This window comes from Patella vulgata, chromosome 3 (assembly GCF_932274485.2).
Source record: "Patella vulgata chromosome 3, xgPatVulg1.2, whole genome shotgun sequence".
NCBI lineage: Eukaryota > Metazoa > Mollusca > Gastropoda > Patellidae > Patella > Patella vulgata.
The window spans coordinates 74,582,772-74,604,609 of record NC_065881.2 but is presented as its reverse complement, the minus strand read 5'-3'; the positions used below and the strand labels follow the sequence as shown (position 1 = coordinate 74,604,609).

General features: G+C 37.6%; 1 protein-coding gene across 1 annotated transcript in view; it reads left to right on the top strand.

Annotated features, from left to right (window-relative positions):
• LOC126816698 (serine/threonine-protein kinase 32B) overlaps positions 1-21,838 on the top strand; it is a 123,745-nt gene that overhangs the window by 16,743 nt on the left and 85,164 nt on the right. The gene's annotated exons all lie outside the window — the stretch shown is intronic.

The following is a 21,838-nucleotide window of genomic DNA, read 5'->3' as shown; positions in this document are numbered from 1 at the left end:
GGCGATATTATTAATTTAAGCGAAATATTCAAACAACGTTTTCACTAATGAAAATATTGCTGAACGGTTCCAGCTCCGGGTGCCTAAGTGGGTAAGACGCTGGCTCGCGAGCCTGGAGGTCGGGTGTTCGATCCCTACATTGGCCGAGAAAGTTCATCCAGATTTTCCGGCGTGGTTCCCCCTTGTCAGTGATGTAGGGCGGAGGTCCTGACAGGGACAGCTGTCTAGTCGTATGGATGAGACGAAAAACCGAGGTCCCGTGTACACATTGGCGTGCACGTAAAAGTTCCCTTGACAGCCGTAATTCAATATAAGAGTAGACCGTAGTGCCGCTGTCCGGGCAAAATTTCCCTCATAGCACACTGTCTGGCGTATGCCCGTCATCATTAACCCAGTTCGGAGCAAAACAGTAGGGCGATAAACCCCATTTCATTTCATTTCATTTCCAGCTCCGGACTGAGAAAGATTCCAAATTTTTAGTTGAAACAGATTTTATTTGTGTAAAAATGTCATCTAGCCACTGATATGTCTGTTGGTTTAACTTATATATTCAGGGTATGTAATGTAGTTTTGTCTGATGTAAGTAAGTAAAAATTCAGTTTATATCCGTAGCGTGTCTAAACCAATCGCTTTCTTCAATTACATACTCTTACTTCAAGTCAATACATCATTGGGCGATGAGAAAGACGGCGATAAACAGAAAATAGAAAAAAAAACTATTAATATTAAAAGAAATACAGAGAATTCTCCGATCAATAATGTTATCGATCAAATGAATATTAATATTACGTAATATTACGATTATGATCTTAGGTTACGCGAGTACCTTTATGTCATGACATTTAAATAAAATGGGGTTTAACGGTATACAGTTCTACTCCGACTGGGCTAATGAAGACGGGCCAAAGCCATAAAATGAGCTGTTTGGTACTACGTAAAATACAACTAACAACAACTACGACCTACTCTTTTTTTCGAATTCCGTCCTGCACCACTGACAAGGGGAACCACGTCGAAAAATCCCGTTGAACTTTCTTGTCCAACACCGGGATCGAACACGGGATTTCCAGGTTAGCGAACCAAGGACTTACTCACTGAGTCACCGTGGCTCCCATTTTATGTCATAATTCTCTGTATATTTAACAGTCCTATTATTAATGTTAAAACAAAATTATTGCAACATTGGTGCAAGGATAGAGGGTGTTCCTAGTGGAACTATTTAGTCTGGCAAGTTTTATAAGCCACTAGTTTGAAGATATTTTCAATGTATCAAGTGCAAGATTTTGTGGTCTTTTAAATGAAAAGTTCAATCGTTACATATTTTGTTTGATATTTTACTCATTAACCTGCAGTTGACAAAGTAACAAGCGGTATATAACGTTTTGAAAAGAACTGTAGTTTTCATATATAACGTCATGAAATGAACTGTAGTGTTCATCATTAACTTGCAATTGACAAATTAACAGGGGGTATATAACGTTATGGAAAGCACTGCATTTTTCATCATTAACTTGCAATTAACAAATTAACAAGCGGTATATAACGTTATGAAAGGAACTCTCAAAACTATAGTTTTCATCAAACGAATGTGTTGTGGAAATACGAAGATTAGCAACCATCGAACGTGTGGTTGTTTGGTTCGTTCGTGTATTACAATTCCGTTCATAACAATGCAACCACACTGTTATTGTTAACTCGTTTAATAAAAGCAAAACAGTTTATACTCGTATTGCGTATGGTAAAAACCAGATAATGAATAAAACATTAAAGAACATGCAATGTAATGATTGAACTTCCCCTTTAAGATACATTTATAAGATTGCAGATGGATTCTATTCAAATATCTTATTGTTATGTCAGTTTTGTAGCTTATCAGTATTTCTGTAGTAATAGACGTGGGTGGCTACAGCTAAACTAAGACATCGATGAACAGAAGTAACACTATCAGAAATAAATCGGCTTCTGTTACATGTCCATGTCCTATTAATATTTCTGCTGTAAGTCTCATTTTAATGACTAAATGTTGCTGGATCTACGGATGATAACAAGATTAGGACCCCCCCCCCCCCCACTGCCTTAGGTCAAATACGTGTTGTATGTAATCGAATTACTGAAGGTGTCTTGAATACAACGCACACACCTTTTTTCAAACTATTGTAAGTTTATATTTAGTCTCTTAATTTATGTCGTTCACGGTCCATATTGTTAGGCTGGGTGGTTGAATGGTCAAATCCGTGCACGTTACATCCTAATATCTGTATTGGAGCCAGGTGGTGTGCTTACAATTCTAAGCTTTACGCGTCAGCGAGTTGGATCACCTACCTAAAATCGTGGGTTTTCTCCGGATCCTATTTCATCTCACATATAAAAGCCCCTAAAATTATACCATATGTCAGTCTCGAAATGATCTATTCTGTGTCGAGTGGAAGGAGTTATAATTAACCCTTGTATTTGAAAGATGTGGCATCGTCAAGTACATCGTATAGTCCGATTACGATGGGTCACCAATTTCCATTCACTTTAACTGGGTAGTTCATTTAGAGGACTATGGTCTGTGGTGCTCCTGTCATTGGTTTTGTTGCCTGGTCTTCACTTTAAACATACTAAATTTAAAAAGAAACAGTTCTGCATATTGTTTGTCTAATTCTGTGTTATTTTTGATGTATGGAGTGTGATCGTCCTGTTTTTTAAGCTTGTCGTTAAAGCCGTTTTAAATTGTTTTTACCGATCTGCAAGGGACGACTGATTGTAAAATAATTTGTTGGCTTTCCGCAGAAGCTTGTCTAAGATAAAACTAATATTACCAGATTTCTTCAATATAACAGTTGGATTTGTTATTGACATTTTCGACACTTCTATCTCCCAAATATTCACGGCTCTCTTCTAACGTCACAGCCAGTATGCACAGTCGGTCTCTATACAAAAGGAAATTTGTTTTCAATGACTTGCATGACTTAAAAAATTTTTATTCTGAAGAAAACTATGTGATGAACTTTTGCATTGTGATGAACATTCCTTTTGGGAAAAAAAACATGGGTTTCTGATCAGATTTCCATGGGGTTCAATGGGGTTTTCATGGGATAGAGAAAATGGACATTTGGCTAATGAAGGTGGGCATACACCACGCAGTGTGCTATGAAGTAAATTTTGCCCGGAAGCGACGCTGCAGCCTACTCTTCTTTCAAATGTTTCTTTGTCAGTGGTGCAGGACCAATGGCCTGGCATGGGACAACGTATAGTCGTTCGGATGGGACAAAAAAATCAAGGTCCCGTGTACACATTGGCATGCACGTAAAAGATCCCTTGGCAGTTTGGGACGCACACGACAATGCCATATAGTCTTGAAAATGATATTTTATAAATTGAGAGCCACCCGTAACAGATTGATATACGTAGACATTATTATTTTCAGTTTTTCCACGGATAAAATCAGTTTTATTCTTTGAAAATGTCATTTAAGGGGATTATTTTCTTTATTACGTCTAGACTCCTATTAGTTTTCGTGTAGATTAACATTAAGAAAGTCATTAAACGATCCTGTAAGGAAATATTGAACCAGGGGGACTTTTTTATGACAATTTTCGGTGCAGGCGCTTTGGGAATTATAAATGTTGATTAGCAATAATCTGTCAGGCCCGTAACTAATGGGGCGGGCGCCCCCCTCCCTCCCCCCCTCCCCCTGTGAAAAAATTTTCGACCATAAAAAATAGATATACGTTGTCCGTCAATTTTACAGCACCCCTGAGAACACTTCCCGCCCCCACGTTGCTCTGAGGTAGTTACGGCCCTGGTATATGCCAATATGTACACCATCCAAATGACTAGACGCTATTCCCTATTAGACACTCTGTCCGACGATCTTTTCGGAAAACATGGGAAATGAACCAGATATCTTGTCAAACCTGAATACGAAACTTTATTGTTTAAATATCTTGGCAAACCTGAATACGAAACTTTATTGTTTAAATAGGGGGGTTGGATGGCTGAATGGTTAGCGTGCGCGCTGTATCATAAGGCCTGTCATTGAGCCAACTGGCGTGGTTTCGAATCCCCGGTTGTACGTGACAGGGAGTAGGGTCGCCTGTCCAACCTCGTGGGTTTTCTCCGGGTCCTCCGGTTTCCTCCCACTGCTAAAGACCCCTACGCGCAAGCGAATTATTGAAATAAAATTTAACCATATGTTAGTCCCGAAATGACCTAGTTTGTGTCGAGTGGACGTCAAACCCCATTTCTCTCTCTCTCTATTGTTTAAATATTTTGAATTAATTGGATAGAAACTGTGTAACTTGAGAGGTGTTTGAAGTAAATCGAAGTAATTTGAACAATGCTCTTCCTGTTGTTGTAACCATTGATTTCCGGCCTACAACCATCTTAAAGTCATTCATCTTATATTACAACATGGTCAAAGATGCAATGGTTTGTGCTATAAAAGTAGTTTTTCTATCCACGATCTTACTCTTGTCGATTGCATTGAACTACTTAATAAAATCAAGAACTAAACTTCAGAAAATATTAAAGAGCCAATGTCACAGAATAAACGACACATATAGAAGTGCCATGAAATGGGGTTTAATGTACTTTTCTACACCGGCGGGCTAACTTCATACGAGTGGTAGTACGGCCTACTTTCATTTTGAACTCCAACTGTCAAAGGTTCGTTTACGCCAATGTGAGACACTGTTCCTGGCCAGGCCCTTTGCTTTGCATCACCGACATGGGGAAACCACGCTGAAACATCCCGGAAACTTTCCCCGTCAACACCGGGAGCCAACTCGTGACCTCATGGTTTGCGAACAAGCGTATTACTCCCGACAATTAAAGAATGCAGTTTAACTGACCTCTCGTCAATACATTACTTCGATCATTTTGAAACTAAATTTCTTTTCTATAATAACGTGTGCAGTATGAGAGTGAGAATTTTGTTGGACACCAACTTTACCAACGTACACAATTAATTTGTACGTGGGATTCTGGATTTCCTTCCCATCCCAAGGGCTAGACCCCTTTTTTATTGTCAGTCTCATAGGTACGAACTAGAACCTGGCTTGAACAGTCACAAAGTTTATTCTCGAACCAGACCGAATCTCGGTTACAGGACATGACAAATATGTAGTTGTTCCGATGGACTGAACACCCGAGGTCCCGTGTACACATTGGCGTGCACGTAAAAAATCCCTTGGCAGTTGGAATTCGATATAAGAGTAGGCCGTAGGGTAGCTTTCCGCTCAACATTTCCCTTATAGCACACAGTATGGCGTATGCCCGTCTTCATTAGCCTAGTCGGAGGAGAACAGTAGGGCGTTGAACCCATTTATCTTTATTTCAGTTTTCATGACAAATATTGACTTCCAGATCATACAATAAAAAGTAGTATTATGAAAAATTACTTTTGGCCATCTAAAGTCAACATTACTTTCATTATAGTTAGTGCAAATATTATAATATAATTTGTCATAATTTGGTGAACATTATTTGCCCCCCCCCCCCTCATGTATAAATAAGGGTATGAAAAATGCAAGATTATTCGGAAGTAAATGACGAATTGGTAAGGAAACAGTTGACAAATATATAATGTGTTTATATTATCCGATAAACATTTCTGTACCAATAACAGCGAGCAACAAATTAAATATATCTTAAGTTTGAAATGAACGGTGTGTGAAGCTGAAAACTAATTGCTAATTGTTTTTCTTCAAAGAAATAAACAAGACCCGAATAATTATAAACTCTTTGCGTAATTTTTGCGCTATAAAATCCTTTGCAAACTACAATATTGCGAATGTTGAATCTCTAATAGCAAAATCATTCCGAAAAACACAAATCGCGCATCGTTACTTGAAGATTCAATATATTTCGCGTACATGTTTTAGTAAATGACGGTGGAAATTTGAATAAAGTAGGTTTTTGAAACACAGAATATAATTATCACACTAATAAAGGTTTATTGTGTGAAATTGTGGAATCGCGAAAGAATGTAATATTGAATTATTTATATTAAACTCTGGTAAATAAATGATTACACTTAAACAGGAACTAATATAAATGGGATGTCGTTTTATTGAACCCAATGTTATAAATCCAACCAATGAAGCTAAAGTCAATGTAATCGCGCGAAGAGTTGCAACGATTCCAGAATGATTGCTTGAAAAGGTCAGGATTCTCATATAATTGATAAAATTAGATAAGATTCTTCTTATGTAACTGATTAATCTAACTTCTCGAATATGACCTTTAAAGGCTCAATATCACTCTTGTTGTAACTGAATAATATGTCCCAATCTTTATTCTGGTCAACAAATTGTACTATTTTAGAATATTTCAATTAATTGATGATACAAATTTCATCTTAACACACCTTATTTAAAAATTTTGAAAAATTCAACATAATGGTTTGAAACGTCTAACGTAAACCTTTTCAAATAAAACTTCGATTTAAAAATATTTTCGAACCCCCTGGACAAGTAAAATAGGATGTAATGGATAATTTACACAACAGGTAGGACACTTAAACATCTAGTACTTAGATAGAGATATTATTTATTTTCTGGAGCTTTCAAGCCAGCAAGAGTGTTATTGTCCCTTTAACAAGTGGAAACCCGTCTTCTTCAGCTGGGGTGGAGGAGAGAAGAAGGACGTTAAACCCCATTTCTTTTCATTTAACTTAACAGATGAAAAACTCGCGATCTTCCTTAGTCAATAAAAAAAATCTTACATTATCCTGTTTGAATGGCATTTAGTAATTGAACACATTAAAATAAACACAATAGTTCTATGGATAACAATTACTATATTTAATTAAAGCTTCGTTTCAACAATGATTCTCTTGTCGTTGTCATTGTTGAAACGTAGCTTTAATTAAATATAGTAATTGTTCTCCATAGAACTATTGTGTTTATCTTACATTATCCTATTAGCAATATTTTGCACAGTACTTTGCATACATACTTTACAGCGATATCAAAACCTCTTTGAATATTAAGAAATCCGTTAAATGCAATAGCAAATGAGTCGTGAGAGGGACGAACTTTTTGAATTTTTTTTCACATATATATTCTTATGTAATGCTCGGAAAGTGCTCCGATCCTTACAAGTACTATTTCAGAATTAAATCTATCAAATGTTTGTTTATTGCACATATTTCTCTCTGGTATGGAGTGGGGTGGAATGGTCTAACGAGTGGTGTGGTTTCGAGCCCGTTGGACATTACGTATCAAGGGTTAGGGTTGCCGGCTAAACCTCGTGGGTTTTCTCCGGTTACTCCCCACAAGCGAATTATTGAAATAAAACTGAAACATATATGTTAGTCCCGAAATGCTCCCCTCTCCCCCCCCCCTCTCTCTCTCTCTGTCATATTAATTTACAAGAAAAAACTCAAACAAAACAGATTTTGTCCAATTCTAATGATTGTTAAACCATAAATGTATTGCTACCACATAGGAGAATGTGATCGTCAATAATACTAGTCTATTGATTTCTCCTATAGTATCGTTAAGAATCGCCATGGTTTTGCTTTTTAATTAGCCACACGCCCTAATACATTGTAAATTTTCTCATTTACTTGAGCTAAAGTCAAATAAAAACTATTTCCAGACCTAGAACATCTCGTTACAAAACTAGAATTCTACTTTTACAGCAAATAAATCCTTTTAATTAAAGCCTAACTAGACAACTATCTGAAGATATTGGACGAAAATATAACCTATTTATAAGGTATATTAAAGAATAAGCCTTTGTAATTTATTTGCTTCATTATTGACTTTTGTCTTGAAATGTATAAAACATCATTTAAAATCTGTTTTATGGGCTGTCAACAGACAATGATTTAAAGAAAGAGTCCCAGGTTTTTTCGGGAGGTGATTTACCTTGTCTAAAAGTCTTGTATCGAAATACTTGGGGTCCGGTTGGGTACTTAACTCAGATGAGTGATTTTCTCTGGTGTATGATTTTGTGAGCGACTTGATCCAATCGACTAAATTATACTGGTCGGTTAGGTGGGCGGGATCGGTTGGGTACTTAACTCAGATGAGTAATGTGTATGATTTTGTGAGCGACTTGATCAATACGACTAAATACGTGGGTCGGGTCGGTGGGCGGGGTCGATAGGGGTATTTGACTCAGATGAGTAATTTCCTATGGTGTATGATTCTGTTAGTGACTTGATTAATACGACTATCATACATGGTTATTAAGACACAAATGTATCACGTCACTTTAAATGAGTGCACAGTCCAGGGATTAAAATAAAAACCCAATCAACTCTTAGAGCTATGATGCACTAAAATTTTTCGGGGAGGGTGCCTTTAAGTAATGTATAAAAAAGAAGCTTCTAGTTGGGATAAATGTTTGCCTAATCAACGGATTTGTGACATTACATTTATAATTAGGCTTACTTCATTAGAGTAAATTTCTGACATTTAATAACATTTCCATTTTGCTTTTGAACTATCAATATATATTATTGATACTAATTCCCCAATCGCTATAATGAATATATATAAATTCATAAGAAGAATAGAAAGCCTTTCTGACGTGCATAATAATAATACATAATAAATGTTACTATGCCGACAGTTGTCCTCGATTATCTAACCCGATATGTGGACACTGTATCGATGTACGAAAATCAGTAGTGAAATGAAATGAAATGAAATGGGGTTTAACCTCCTACTGTTCTGCTCCCAACCTGGGCTAATGAAGACGGGCATACGCTATACAGTGTGCTATGAGGGAAATTTTGCCCGGGCAGCGGCGCTACGGCCTACTCTTATATCGAATTCCAACTGCCAAGGGATCTTTTACTTGCACGCCAATGTGTACACGGGACCTCGGTTTTTCGTCCCATCAGAACGACTAGACAGCTCTCCTTGTCAGACCCTCCATCCTGCATCACTGACAAGGGGGAACCACGCCGGAAAATCTGGGTGAACTTTCTCGGTGAATGCAGGGATCGAACACCCGACACGAAAATCAGTAACAAATATACACTATATGTTACGAAAATCAGTAACAAATGTAACATATAGTGTACATCGGTGAGACAAAGACTCCTAAACTTCCAATAACAACTGACAAATTGGTTTCCTTTGGACTTTTATAGCATCTTTTAAGAGCTAGTGGCAGGAGTTCTAATCTGCTAGGAATAAATTCATAAACTATAGTCGAAAACATTATCATCTGATCTGCTTAAAACTGTCGCTTTTAACCTTGATGGTACCTTACCCCTTTTATGTCTTACTTTCAAACTAATTCCACCTTGTAGCTCGCCATCACCATGTTCCACGATCAAGTAATAAAACGACCTCGACACCTTGACTTCTATATTTTGAGTGTTACATGGTTGGGTATATACAGTATGGATCAAGTACATGCTAAGTGCCGAACGTCGAGTGGTTGCATTTTTGGAAATGCTCTGGGAGATTTCATTTCTTCTCTGGAATTGATCAAATTCCCACCTGGTGAAGAAATTTCTCCTAGGAAAAACACGAGCTTAAAATGTAATTGTATTCATGAAACTTAAAGGAGCTAAGTCGCTAATATTTGGGACCTAGAAATTGACACAAATGGGTCGCAACGCATACAATAATGTAATATGAATGTATATAAATTGATTTACATTCAATCGTTTCTGATTTTACTGTAATTTCTAACCAGTTAGGTTCGGCGAAATACGCCAGTATTCTCAATCGAATTTCAATCTCTAGCGTCTGGTTTTTCCAGTCTACGCCGATAGTTTTTATTGGGCATGCTCTCCAGATAAGAATATAGCGTCACCGACTTGTGGAATATGCCTAGCCTCGTTTTTCGAGCCCCTTATTACAAATAGCGCTGAAACGCATTGTGTACACGATTATTGTACCAATTGTAAATGTTTATTTTGTCTTAAATATTGGATATCAGAAGGTTATCTTTTCCTGGTAAGATCACAATATCAATGTTGCTTTAAAGCGACAAATAAACCGTGTTTTCAATGTCGAAGATTTTGGATGATAGTGGGTTAGAGACTTAGCTACTTTAAATTTCACAGCCTGAAAAGTATGGGCGTTGAAAATGGACACCAGTATGTTTATCATCATCGGTTGTTACACAATCGGCTGTCGGAAATAAAAGAATCATAAAGTGTCGGATGAACTGAATGAGGAAATGAAGTAACATCGGATACTTTTGCTAAATATCTATAAGAAACCAAGAAAAGTAATCTGCGGTATGTGAGTACATACGATCTACATAGGAATATTCTACAATGATTTCTTCAGTTTCATGCAAAGTGAATTGGTGTAAGAACGCGGTTGTAATCTATCTAATTGTTTATAAGCTTCGCCATTACAAGCCCCAGACTGGCAGTAAAAACAGACAATTAGCAGAACTAATTGTATTCTGTTATAAATGTATCGTCTCAAACATCGTGCCTGCAAGAAAAAAAACACCTCGAGGGCTTTCCAGATCAGACATTAATGTAAATATTATTAAATTCATTGCTTTGTCTGGCTTTTTCCTTATTATTTTGTAGTCATTCCTCCTTAATCCCCCCTTTCTTCTTCTTATCTGTGTTTTTACTTGGCATGAATTTTTTCTGGTAAATTTTATTTATTTATATTTTTTTTTCGGGGGGGGGGGGGGGGTCTGAATCTTGATAACGTAATAAACGACACATATATTTCGAAATGTTTTGCCGATGGATCAAAATAATTGGTTTAGATAATTAAAAAATATTCATCAAGCTTTGATAAGAATAGCGAATATCATAGGATTAAAGGGGTATTAACGAGAGTAATTGTCTTCGTTTACAGGGGGGGGGGGGGGCGAATGGTTAGCACGTGCGCGCTGTATCATAAGGCCTGTCATTGAGTCAACTGGCGTGGTTTCGAATCCCCGGTTGTACGTGACAAGGAGTAGGGTCGCCTGTCCAACCTCTTGGGTTTTCTCCGGGTCCCCCCGGTTTCCTCCCACTGCTAAAGACCCCTACGCACAAGCGAATTATTGAAATAAAATTAAAACCATATTATGTTAGTCCAGAAATGACCTAGTTTGTGTGGAGTGGACTTTAAACCCATTTCTCTACCTCTCTGTCTCTTCGATTACAGTTAAAATAAACTGTTAAATTGGACTGATCTGATGTGTTATTAAATTTACGTAGCATTTTCGTAACGGGTCTCATAAAAAACCCTATAAAACACAAATTTTGCATATAATAGGGCCAGCGTTATCAAACAACGTTTCTGTTAAATCCAGTGTTCCATAAGGTTTTGTGGATTTTTTTATTTGATAAGATGTGTTAATTCGATTTATCACGGGACAAAATCTAGATGATTAAATTTTCATTTGAAAATATTAAGTGGAAGTAAAATTGCTTTTACTAATTTTAGCTACGTTTTGTTAGCTTCAACACAAAATCAGTTGTATCGCAACGATGGATTTATCTTCTATATCTATTAGTATTTACATCCTGCTTCCACCAAGGGTGATATCGCAGACAAGTGATATTTCCTGTGGGAGGAAAGCGGGGTACCTGTGATACACCCTAGAGGTTTAGAAGGTGCCTCTATCGCCAAGCCACACACGCTTCCAACAGCAGTTGAAACCTCGCCCGAACGCCAGCAGTGTCCGGTCAGCTAGAGGTCGAAGCGCGACACTCTAGGCCACCAAACCTCCATTGAACTTACCGCCTACACTACATGAAGATCTGACCGGTTGTACTGGGAGGTCGCGCCAGGGGTCGCACGAGGGGCTTTTGACCCTATGACGTCAGAAATTTATTAACCAATCAACGTTGACGTTTCTAGTGGTTTACCCACAGTTCCGTGCATCGCACGCCAAGAACTCGCCGTAAAAGACCGTTTCATTGGCTAATCCCTCACTTCAACCAGAACGCTAGTAACAACTCGTCCAGATCCTAGTGTACTTAAGACAAGTAAAACGAAATTTTGAATTATAAAAAACGAAACGAAATAGGACCTGTGTTTTAATCAGATTGAAAGAAAATCGACATATCAACCGCGTCATTGGCTAATCCCCACTTCAACCAGAACGCCAGTAATATAACAGCTTTCCCAGTTCCTTGTGTACTAAAGACAAGTAAAACGAAATTTTGAACTATAAAAAACGAAACGAAATAGGATCTGTTTTTTAATCAGATTGGAAGCAAACGACATATCAAGCTTAAGTAAATTGAACGTCTAATTTGGAGCGATTTTGATGTTGAATAATCATGCCATGCTGGATGTTGAAATACATTTTGTTGAAGAGTTCATCTATTCTATGTTGCCTATCATTGGTTTAATTGTAAAGATAACAAGTCTGGACATCGTGTTAGTTGATATTACACAAAACACAAAGCATGAAATGACTTGTCCCGGGTTAATGTGTATTATTGCTCAAGGGAAGACTATAAATAATTGAGAATGAAAGGTCTATTAAACACAAAACACCTTCACGTAATAAGCTTAGTTAAAGCAAAGACAATCCCAATTTTCCTGGCGCCAGTTTTAATACAGTGGGGCGAAAATGCGAAAATGATCAGCCTCCACTTGATTGAAACGTTGATGTAAAATGACTCCCATTACATGAACCCGTGCCCCCCCCCCCGCCCCAAATTCGGTGAAGCGTCCGTTTTTCGGGCAATGTATATCCGTTTTCGGGCACAAACATCAGAGAATGGGGAACATTAAGTTGTTTTTTGCTTACTTACATATTGTATATTTATATTGTTGTGTAATTAATCAAAAATAAACAATCATCGCAGCTTTCTGAAAAATCGTTTTAGTTTTAATGAATGATTGATTCATTCTGAAAATTCGGATGACAAAGCAATTAGCCAACACCCCCACTCCAACACCACCACCACCACCACTCGTCGTCCAGGTCATTAAGGATGCTAGAATCCGTAACTATAACATTAAATTCCATTGAACCGAAGGAACCAAATTCAAAATGTTCTTGTGGAGTTAAATGATAACCTTGCCGTTTACCGATTTTTCATAAAGAGGTAAAGTGAACACACTCAGTTTGTATTTCAACTTTGCATTTCGAGAAGCTGAAACTCCACAAGTAACCGAGTTACACTGGGATCAAATCACTATGTGTCACCAGCTAGCTACAATAAAGTAGATCAGCTAAGTATTCCGTTCCAGAAGATTGGAGCCATCAAAAGTTCTATAACCCCGGTGACTTTTCATATTTCTCTAGACACATCATCGCCCTTTTTGTTGTTGTTCTTAGCGTTTAACGTCCGCTTCCACCGAAGGTGATATCGCAGACAAGTTCATTTTAATGATCTTAGCGCACGCGCAGGGGTCTTTGCTGTGGGAGGAAACCGGAGTACCCGGAGTAAACCCACGAGGTTGAGAAGGCGCCCCTATCTCCAAGCCACATACGCTCACACCTGGGATCGAAACCACAGCCGCAAGCCAGAGGTGACCGGCCAACTAGAGGTCGAAGCGTGACACTCTAGACCACTAGGCCATCCCAACCCCCCTTTTTAATGTAAAAAGCATTATAACCGGGTATAGAGCTTTCTAATTATACCCCATGGGGACTTTATGAATTAAGATAACATTTTCACAAAAGTACTGTTCACCTTTGTTTTTTAATGTCAATTTATCGATTTGTAGTTTAGAACAAAATATAAAATTGATTTAATTAGCACTTTCAATTGTTAGTAGGTCCATATTAATTATGTCACCCACTGACATTTTATTTAGCTAAAAAGTTTTTAAACATTTTTTTTAGCAAAATTTTGACCTAATCATCAACAAATTAGTTTAAATCTAATTCAGACTGACATATTTTCGGCGCTAATCTGAGGATATTGACATTTTACAACCCATTCACGTTTCTTTATAAATAAATATTACTTTTCTCAAATTAAACTCAACCCAACTAGTGAAACGAAATAAATATCTTTAAATGAATTAAAAATAATCCGATAAGCCTAATCTTAAAATAGCCGGTCAAGCTCTGTTTAGTTTTAAAATTGCAAAATTAAATTGTATTCTGATTAAAATCAAATGCTTTTTAATTCGTTTTTCGTTTTATATTTTATATTTTACATTCTACTGGACCCAAGTGTACGCTAACCATTTCGACGAAACGAAATTGGAATGTCCGGAGATGTAAAAGTTAAACGGCAATGATTGTGAAGCCATAATTTAAACTAAAATTAGAAAACCTGTCCACTATATGGATTTATCTTAAACGAAATGTCAATCTTATAGAGCTTGCGCCATTTCTAATCGGGATCCATTCTGAACATCTGAGACACGCTACCTGCGTTGGGATTGACTAATAGTTAATTTATTTCAGTTCTAAAACAAATATTTTAAACTTTAATGCAAATTTAGAAAATAGCCAAATTCTGGCTGGGATTACTGAGCAAAATGGCCATTCACTGTATACGTGCGAAAAAAAAAAGCTAGCCACCAATTAATTTTCGAACGTTAGTTACGTACGATCGGGATCCACAATGTATCAGTGTCGAAGGCGGTGGCTCGATATCATGGAGATCTCGGGATCGCCCCTGAGGTTGGCCGAGGTCCCGCGTACACGTTGGTGTGCACGTAAAAGAACTCTTGACAGTTGGATAGAAAAGTAGGTCGTTAAACTCTATTTTATTTACTAATGGAAATAACGCAGAAATAAAACTATTCTTTGAATCAACGAGGTTTAGCTCATTTAATATCAGGTTATTATAACCATTTTGTCATGAGAAAAACATCAATATTATAGTAGAACTGAAACAATTATAACCCAGTATAATCAAATAAACATAAGGCCTGTTTATAATTTGGTTATTATCTTATTGTTGAATCGTGTCGACATTATTGGATATCCGAGTGCTGTGTGTACCCAACCATTCATATGAATTATTGAAGTAGGCTGATGTTGCATACACCAGAATCCCCACATTGTTCATGTTCAATGAGGTTGTAGATTGCCAGGATTTTAAAGGAGGCAAGTCTCTAACTCAATATCATCCACAGTCTTCGAATTGGTCATTTTAAATCTACATTTATGTTGTTATCCTACCGTTAAAAGATGGGCTTCTGTTATTCAAAATGAATATTTTAAAATTGGCACACGAATTTCATGCCAGAATGCTTTCGAATGCCATTTGTAATGAAGCGGCTCGGTGAACGAGGCTAAACTTACCCCACAGAAGAATATTACCGGTGTAGATTGGAATAACCAGACGCCAAAGACTGTCATTCAATTTAGACCCTTGAATGCAAATCTGTTTATAAACATTCATATTACATCATGATATGCGTTGCGGCCCATTTCTGTCTATTTCTAGGTGCCAAAGAATAGAGATTTAGCTCCTTTAAAGACTTTACCCGAGCGCTTGGAAAATAATACATGAACTGTTAAGAATAGTGACGCGAGGAAGGCAACCGGCTATCACCGATAATCAAGTTAAGAGTTACGACAAAAGATCACCATGTCGATCTGGACCTGGGACGGCCCCAAGCGCTACTCACCTCCTTGTTCTCGTTGTTGTTGTCTTTGCTCTTCTTCTTCTTGGGGCACGACGCTCTTCGAAAACAGCTTAAGACCCCACCTGTTCAGCACGATCGACAATGGACAATTCGATTTTTGATATGACAACTTACTTATTTTTATTCCAAGATGGCCGCGATGACGTAATGCTCGGTTCCTGATACGTTCTTACTTGTTTTTAATCTGTAAAAGCTGACATTATCAAACCGACTAAAATCAGTAGAATCTTGTTTACACTCCATTAGTTTCGGTCAACTTATTTGAAATGTATTTGTTTGTTTTCCGTTTGTGCTAATTGAATTCCAATGAAGAGCTACAAGTTGCGCAGTTACAGGCTCTGCTTTAAATTACAAGGAAATGGATAACACATTATACAATTATGACAACCCCATAACCTTTAAATAGCTTAATGGAATATCCTGGACCCACGCTCATCCGCAATGGCGTCTAATTTGCTGTGTAAAGAGTTGCTAAAGTGACTCTGCGAGTACACGTCCTGTTCACTAATTCTAGGTTCACAATGCCATGCGATTCGTTACGATAGGATTGTCCCAATTGAGTCCACGATCTGGTATGTGCAGATACGTTCTGATGCATTTCGTTAAGATCAACATGATTGCTATGACTGATCACTCTATACGATAAGACCTGTTATGCGTCTTTACTGCGCTGCTGCGACCGTACGGCGACCAGAAAATGCACAAGATCGCTGACAAACGTGAACATGCTCAAAATAAACGCCGTGACTCGGCGATCATTGGCCACCATGGAGACCACACCACGATTTCTGGCGTTTCCACAATGCTTTTACCACACTTATGGCGATCTTGACGCTTTCTGAGGCCATTTTCCGTCGCCGTAGCATCACAGTAAGAACGCCACCCCGATCTGACGGGGTATTAGGACCACCACGATTATAGCCACGATTTCAATCGCAGCACGAATCGTGATGGTGGGAACCTAGTATAACCAATGGGTTCTAGTTGTGATCCCGGTGTTGGATAAAGAAGATCTTTGGAAATTGTTAGATGATCTTGACGCGCTCTGAGACCATTTTCCGTCGCGGTTGCAGCGCAGTAAGAACGCCACCCTGGTCTGACGGGGGTATAACGATAAGACTGTCCCTATTGAGTCCAGGATCTGGTACGTACAGGTACATTCTGATGCGTTTCGATATGATCAACATGATTCCTATGACTGATCACTATATATATGATAAGACCACCACGATTACAGCCACGGTACCTAACCTAACCAGTGGATCCTTGTGATCCCGGTGATTGATAAAGACGATCTTTGGGATTTGTTGGTCTGGTTGTTTCCCCTTGTCAGTGGTGCAGGACATGCGAACATAGTCTAGCCGTTCAGATGGTCAAGAAAACTTGACAGTAGAGTAGACAGGTTGGTACAGAAAAGAAGGACGTTAAACCCCATTTCATTTAATTTTAAATAATTTATCGCTATATACACAATTTTATGTTATAGTGGTCACATTTTGTTTTCTGAATATGTGCCGCCTCAGTTAGTCCTTGGGACCCTCCCATTACAAAACTAGTACAAAAAAGCGACCCAAGCATATTTAAACTGTTAACACAAGAATCGTTGTCTTTTTGTAAACATAAAATTGAGCCCGGCGTCTTGTATCCTGTCCCTACAGAAAAATACCCATCTGTTTTTAAAAGGAAAAGACCAAAATTATTGGCTTGGACCCAGCCACAAAATAATATTTAATAATAAAGATAACTACACCTTTTATGTACACCCTGGTGCCTAAATAATATTGAAAATTCTTATGTCCCAGAGCCTCGTTTAACATGGTGACTAGGCGGGGCCGCCACCGCGCACTGGCCAAACTGTGCCGCCTACTGAGATAAAAAGTTGAAGACTGGGCGGCAACATACATACGTTTTGAAATTCGCTGACAAGGTTTTTCCCATGGGCCAATACTATATCATGGTGTGTAGGTTTACAAAATCGTCTTTCTGATTGTTTTATGGGTATATTTCTGTCTGTTTTGATCTCGATTTTACAGGGTATTAATCAATCCATGGTTTAACAAGATGCCAAAACTAATAGTGTATCAAATCTCCGAAACTATTTTTTAAGTGCTCAGAAATCGAGTCTAAGGGAGTAAATTTTCAAAAATTTTGGGGGTCGCCCCCCGCCGCGCGGGATTTCACCTGCGGTGTTCGCACGGCTCGCACCTACGACATTACCGCGCACGACCAAATCCTTAGACGAGGCTCTGTCTGTCCCCATAGAAAAAAGAAACATCTGTTTTAAAAGAAAAAGACCCAAATAACCAACTTGATCCTGGCCACAATATTAATAATATAGATAACCACCCCTTTTATGTACACCCTGGTGCCTAAATAATATTGAAAATTCTGGCCGACACATCGAATCGAACATTACCGATTGTCACAAAATGATTGATCGAGAGTTCGTATATCAGACAGACGCTCAAAGGTCAATTATTATCAAGAATTCATCATTTATAACCAAATATTGTTTTTATTTCATTTAGCGACTGTCTGTCTATGAGTGATAATCAACTTGCCGTATTTTTATCGTCGCGTATATCTTGTTTGTTCACTTCGTTATAAACAGGCGAAAATTCGGTCGATAGCTAGCCGAGAAGACGAAAACCAGTAGAAATTTGACCACAAAGCAAGATTAGACAAAGGCATAAAAATCCGGTCGGTTATCCGGAAGAATAACAAACCGTAAATTATATTTGGCTACAAATTGTTTGTGCCAGTTGTTTTCTTAAATAACAAACTAGGAAAATATTTCGAATGACTGTTTGAAATACGTATGTCGCAATCTGAAGAATGGCGTTCTTTTTTCATAATCAAATATATTTTTAGACACAGATTCAAATAAGAAAAGGTCTTTCGAATATCTCAAACTTAAAACAAAAATACCGAAATATTTTTTGAAATCTTAATTGCATATATGCAAATAATCCTTTCAAACGAAGAATTAAACTATCGATAATTAGTGCCATAATTGACAATGTCTTGCTATTATATTTATTATGACCTCGCTCGGCGTTCATTAAAATATCTTTTAAGATAGACAAAGAACACCATGTTTCGTGGACCCAATAGATGTGATTATACCATTGCTGTACAAATCTTGAGTGAGGCGCTGCCTCCGGAGCCCGGGGGTCCAGTGTTCGATTCTGATTTTGCCCGCGATAGTTCTTCGCGATTTTCCGGCGTATCAAGCCCTTGATGAACGGAGGGTCTGGCATTGACGTAAGAGAACCCTTCAATTCGAAATAAGAGTACACTTTAGCGCTGCTGTCCGGAATAAATTTCACCCATAGCACACTGCGCGATATCACCTCAGTGGAAGCGGGCGTTAGATAAAGCTATTTCACACACACATTGATGGAATAGAAAAATAGTACGTTAATATACCCATTTCCGTTAAGATCACAAACCTTGTTTGTTGACAATTAACAAATGTACAGAAATAGTATTGTATATGCAAACATTTACACGAACTTGTTGATTAACTCAGGATACTGGTATTGGAAAATTAATGAGTGTCTCAATACCAATTCAACTCTTCTGTGACATTTATAGACACCTCTATATAATTAATAGACAGGAATCACGTCACGTGATAAAGTCAGTTATCTTGACAACGAACAAATCAATTTACAAAATTACCTGATAAACTAACATTCTTAAAAGAACCGGTAACGTTTATGCCTGTACATTTTTATATGAATCGTACATGGTCACCTCACCCACTCATAATTTAGAGGTTGAAATAATCACTGGCTCTTTTGTAAAATATTAAAGATACATTATGGGAGATTAGATAAAGAGCTGACAGTTCTCGCTATAATAGTTAAAAACTAGATAATGTAAAGGTAATTTGTTGAAAATTTCAGTCATATTGGTCCACTATGAACCGAGATATCAGCTTTGTAAATTTCCACATAGCCTCGTTCATCATTACTAAAGTTAGTACGTTAAAAAGCATAGTCTCGATTATCCAATGTTTTGATTTAATTATCAATGAGCGTTTGCAGCATATAGGATTCTAATCCAGTCGATATCGAAGGCTAGCCTTGACATCGGGAGTTGATTATGGTCTGGATAAGTTAATTAATGTCTAATTAATAATTTAGATAAGATTTCAGGCCTAAAGAAAGACCTGCGATAGGCAGATTTAGCTCTTGCATAATGCATGTTTAACTTTATTCAACTTACTGGAAGATCTACTGCCGTTTTTCTCTGCGATTTCCCGCGGTAACGTCTAGAGTTATGTCACTTGATTGTGAACCATAAGATATGGGCTAGATCTATTTCTTAAGACCAACTCAAGATATCGTCAAGGTTGCTGAAATGTAAAGGTTAGGGCACGTGATTGTTGGCGAGATTGTAGGTTAGGTTTAAGAATTTGGGAGAGAGCTCAAGTTTTAAATACAGTTTTGCACAAATACTGTAATATTTTAGATCAAGCACAATTAATCGACACTAATTCTCCCAAAACTATTAAACGGTTGAAAGGCTTAATTTTTAAACTGGTTTAATAATGCCGGCAATCGGTAAACCAGTTTTACTTTGTCGTTTGAACGGACAGGTGGGTAAATTAAACCAGTTTAAACCCCATCTGACTACCTGTCTTCGAATATAGGATTTTCACAAAAGCTAGCTTATCTTGACCGTCTAAACGGATCGACTTCAGCTCGCTTTGTGTACACACACAGTAATTTATCTTGATGGTAATATTACTTGTACCGGTGCGTAATTTAATCTAAACCTTAACCAACGAGGTCAAAATAGTTTGACTGGTTTAGCTTATAGTTCGCGTGAAATCTAAACGCCCGGACTTAAATGCGCTAGCGTTTTTGAACTAGTTTGAATAAACTCATCTGAACGACCAACAATAGATAGCTCAGGTTTCATTCAACTAAGATCTCAGGACAGACGCCGCTTTGGGGAGACTGAAAGAACCGATGCTTAAGATGGCCTGTCGATATAAGTATTATCAGCAGCTTTGTTGATCGTGTCACATTACTTATAAGGGACGTTTACGTCAATAATGCTAACCTCTAGGGTTGAAAGCTAGATTGGGTAAAGATAGATGATATAACAAAGATGCATTATGTAAGTGATATATAAAGGGTTGGCCGTACTTGCTATACTGGTTTAAAAATAGATAATTAAAACGGAATATGTTTAAAACATTCAGCCATTGAGCGAATTTATGACTGAAGAATAGCGTATCCTCGATTTTCATTGCTATACTCGTTGTTACGATAATAAACAAACTCTCGATCCACTTTTAAATTAAATTATTAAATGGCGATCGTGTTTCAATCAGTTCGAAATCACAACCATCTGATGATGGCTTGACATATGAATAAATGTCTAATTAATAATTCATATAGCATTTGTGAGCAAAAAGGAAGAACTGAAATTGAGGCCAAAAGAAAGATCCAAAACAATCAGATTTAGTTCTAACATAATGCATCTACAAAAAAAATGTGTTTAAGAGTGTCGTCGCCGGTATCGCAAAAATCTTATATAAAATTAAATTGCAAATGTCTTCGAAGTCCTAAATCAATATAGCTGCTATGGATGATATGACGATAACTATGGGTGATAATCATAGTAATTTATTTCGTAGCGATGACTGTCTGTTGAAAGAATGAATGGAAAGGCTAACTAATTACTTTAAAATTGATCAAAGCCTTAAGCCATCTGATCAACACTTGGTGATTGATTTTAAAGCATTCTCAGCTGCCCTGTCAGTGGAAGTTCATCAACTCAGATCTAAATTGATTTATCTAAAGACTGGTCAGTATAGGTCGTAGATGTATATGTATACCGGTAACGTACGAAACAAAATATTGGAGGCCTGTCGCTATCAATTATTGTCGAATGAGGAGACAATAATGAGCACGGAGATATTGTAATGCTGGCATCGTTCCTCTTCATGCATCCCAATCCTGAAATTAATTGGAATCTTGTCAAATGTAAAAATATAATACCATGGAAGGACGTAGTACATCTACGTCTTACTTAATTAGAAAATGATTGTGGTGGAAGAAAATGCAAAATGTCAGAAGCTCAAGAAGACTGGAATGACAATCAGGCACAAAATGTGTATGTAGTTGAAGCTATTTGTTGTTCTCCCTTTTCTCACGTTTTGCTTGTCAGTTTTTTGTTGTTAGCCTTTTGGCCTATAATCGATGAAGTGGATGGGTTTGATTAGTATTCAGACAGACGAATTAAGAGCACGAGACAAACATGACATAAGGTAAATCTGTTACTGAAATGAGGCGTTTAAAGTGGGGATGTAGCTCAAAATTTTGATG